Source organism: Limulus polyphemus, unplaced genomic scaffold (genome assembly GCF_000517525.1).
Source record: "Limulus polyphemus unplaced genomic scaffold, Limulus_polyphemus-2.1.2 Scaffold692, whole genome shotgun sequence".
NCBI classification, from domain to species: Eukaryota; Metazoa; Arthropoda; class Merostomata; order Xiphosura; family Limulidae; genus Limulus; species Limulus polyphemus.
Genome location: NW_013666302.1, coordinates 471,418 through 475,642, shown reverse-complemented (window position 1 = coordinate 475,642; position 4,225 = coordinate 471,418).

The window sequence follows — 4,225 nt, the reverse complement described above, 5'->3', positions numbered from 1 at the left end:
GGGATTCGAACCCACGACCCTCAGATTACGAGTCGAGTGCCTTAACCACCTGGCCATGCCGGGCCATGTGTATGTAGAAGGCTTCTTTCGTGTGTTGTTTTTCTCATGTACAGTTCATATACTATTATTGTAGTATTACTCCAAAATGGCAGCCACTTAGCAACTGAAACGTAAGATTAAACTAGTTGATAATTATCATCTAGTTAAATAAAGCAGAAAAATGATAATTTGATTTAAGTGATATCATAAGCTTACTGTCCATGATAAGGATGTTATATTCTTGGCAAATGAATTAATTGGTGAAATATTTCATTTTGCCATCCTCTCTTTTTGGAGAAGGCCTCAGTATAGAAGTCAAAACGTCGTCTCCAATATTTTTCAACAGACAGTTGCATTCCATTAAAGTTTTCAAACCTACTTCGTTTATTCTGCCTAAAGATCCACTGAAACAACACTCTATTTGGCTGCCCATTCTGCCTTTCCAGCCCTGTCTAGAAGGTAATTAAGTTCCGGGGAATTGGGCATATTCATACGTAGTTTTTTTTATGTACGTACGTCATTAAACAAAACCTACAGCAATATTCACATCTTTGAAAATTTAATGATGCCAATTAGTTAATAATTACACTGTATAAAGGTTAGGAGAACAAATATTTTAATCATTTATGTGTATATATTACATTAAAACGATTTTGGAGTCTCAACAAGTTCTTACAGTCCATGTCGCCACGTCCGACCATGCTCTATCTGACAACGTGCATCTTGTGAAAAGGCTCTGCCCTAAAGCTGCAATGTATAAATCGCACTTCTCTTCCCTGCTGACTTTCAATAAGCCATTAAGTAGATGCGTATGACAGTTTTCCAGCACTTGTTTCAGCAGTCCAATGACACAGAAATCCATAGGCTGTACCTTCAATCACTCGACCAGTATGTCTTTGTATGGAATAATATGAATATTCATTTCATTATCAGGCTGCTCTTAAGGTATGTGAAGGTTGAACAAATACGTCGTGGAAACAACTATATCCGTATGAATTATGCTACTTTTCTAGATTGTGATCCTTCTTGATTATGTTGCATGCCTGAGAAACGCAGACATTTTTTCCACTGGTTTTTATGTTTGTGGACTCTCCTGTTACAAAGCGCTGCATCTTGGTTACTATGGCTAGAAAACGAACTTATTGTAGGTCTCTTTCTGGATGGTCCTGGTGCCCCAGATTGATTATTATTCCTTTGTTTTTCAATACCATTAAGTACAAGGGATATCCCCGTTTTGGAAAATCTAAATCTCCTATGTGAACACATTTTTATGATCTGAGTGTATAAATGTTTTGATTCGGTAAAAGCTGTTACATAAATTTCCCAAAAGCTATCATTTTATGGCAGCACACTACCTACGAATGCCAATCAGTGTCAAAATGTAATTCTGATACTTTCTTTCCCATCGCATCTTTATATCAGCTATGTATTTCACGTCATTGGTGAGTTGCTTATGAAGTATAAAATAATCAACCCTCTGTAGACTCCTGATGTTTGTTCGATATTTCACAATATATAAACAATGTACCTAAAGCTAAGATTTGAAACAGTTATAATGTTTACATCCACGGCTCTCGTAACTTGTGATTATTAAGCTGTAGCAACAATTGGCATACGTTACCTGTATCTTTTTGTATTTCATAGTCTGCCAGACCTACATAGCAAGTCACCAAATCTCCTTAAATTTACCAGGAAAAGATAATGTCTCAAGTTACTTCTTACCATCACGTGTACTGCGAAGAAAAGAAGCACCGGATCAAAATGTTTTTAACTTTTATATCTACAGTTTATCATCGTTCCAGTTATACACTCAAGGACATATATACTTATATTTAACAGCTTGTGAATTTCGTGCCTCAAAGATAACTTTTACGATCAAATATTAGAACAAAAGAATTAAAAGAAAAGGCAGAAAAAGTTAATTATTATATTCTATATGTAACTGACAGAAAGTTATCGGGAGGTTTGCTTCTAACTATAACAAGGTTCATATAATTTGGTTTTGATTATAATCACTTTAGAGAAGAATGCTAATCACATCTCGGTGAGAAACTTGTTACTCCCGCCAATGCAACTATAAGTTCCCGGCTTCGGCGATGTGATCTACGGTGCAAACAATAACAGTGGTATTTAAACCAGAGCGGCACGTGAGTGTCCTTTTCCGGCCTCTCATTTCTCGGCTCATTGGGTCAATGTGCATCCTCTCGTGTCTATCGTTGACCAAGGGCAAAGCATTGCCATTGTGGTGGTTTTCAGTATCATCCCGAACCGAATACATCGACTTAAAACTACAGTAATATTTCTGTAGACAAAGACTACCAAGGCAGTTCATTAGATTTTGATTAAAGCCTCCAGTTCAAAGCCTAAGTTAATAGTTCATTAGAGCACATGTAAAACTACAGCGCCTCAGTCGGTTTGCTTAGATCAGAGTTTCTCAAATACCGGTCCGCGGGATTTCACGAAAAAAGATATATATATATATAAATTGACAGAATATTCATATATAAGTCGTAATAGCTTTTCGTTCTACCCGTACTTTAGTGATCCACGACAGTTTAAGAGCCGATCCCCGATGTCGGAAAGGTTGAGAAACGCTGGCTCAGTTAGAATGTCTGTAATAAATATGTAAATCAAGCTTGATCAGGGTGAATGATTTATATTCGTAGTTGTATTATAAACAGACTATTTAGTTTTTTTAATATCTTGCCAATGGATTTACGCCAACCGATGAAATGAACGCGAATTATTTTCACTTGCCTTTCAAACAATGGATTCAAATCCACATAAGCTTCATGGACAAATACTTTGGCATCATAAAAACAAACTATTACAAATCATTTAATTCATCCAAAATTTCACAACAACTTTTATATGTAAACTATTATCAGTTCAGGCCCGGCATGGCCAGGTGGTTAGGGTACATATTCCCCGTACCACCTAAAATGCTCGCCCTTTCAGCCGTGGGGGAGTTATAATGTTACAGTCAATCCCACTATTCGTTGGTAAAAGAGTAGCCCAAGAGTTGGCGGTGGGTGGTGATGACTAGCTGCCTTCCCTCTAGTCTTACACTGCTAAATTAGGGACGGCTAGCGCAGATAGTCCTCGTGTAGCTTTGCGCGAAATTCAAAAAAGAAACAAAACAAACTTACCTAACTAAATAAGGGCTATGTGCGCTAGCCATTCCTAATTTTGAGCTAATGGGCTAAAAAAAGAAGGCAGCTAACTAGTCAACAGCATCCACCGTAAACTCTTGGGGTTACTCCAATCAAAAAGTGGGATTTGACCTTCTCGCTTTTAACGCACCCACGGCCCCAAAATGAGGAGTGCGTTTTTGCGGCAATGGAACTCGAGCCATAAATCCTCAGATTCACAGTCCGGCATTGTAACATTAGGCCACACCTGACCCAGACACTGTAGTTACAGCTTATAACTTAACCCTATCAAAGACGGTTTAACGATGGCGATCAAGTAACAATCCACTAAGAACTCGGTTATTTATGAAGAAGAAGTTAAAACCGCCACTTTAATACCTTTCAAAAATTAAAGATGCAAAAGAACAGGCAACCCAGGGTAGTCCTCATAACACTAATAAGTTGGCAAACTATCTGCAGTCAGTCCATCGTGGAGAATCGAACCCCAGATTTGAGCGTTGAGGATTGTGTTTCTGGTTTAAACAGTTAGCCTTCAGAGGAGCATACAGGGTATTAAAATCGGCTCGCCAGTAATTAGATTAACCAGTAAGACCCACAAATAGTTTTCAAAGTTAGTATATTTAATACAAATTACAACACAGATTTGAATCTATCATCATGGCGAGGCGAGTTCGATACCTTTCAAGTCTATTTCGTAACTTAATAAGTGATTACAAAAGAAAAAGAAATTAATATGTGTATATCTATATATATAATCAAGATTATAAAGTAATTCAACAAATATTTGTTATTACGTTTTCCTATATGTAACCATCGGGTGAAACACCCATTTGTTGATGGGAACTTATCATACACACCTCACATAAAAAAAAACAACTATATATATAATTTAACTTGAACTCAGAGAGTTCTTAAATAGAGTCACTCCAAAAATATTTCCCGCCGGCGTTGCATATCTAAAATGGAGCTCATAAGTTGACTAAGTAAATATTGAATAATTTGATTAAATAAATATTGAATTAGTTGATTAAGTA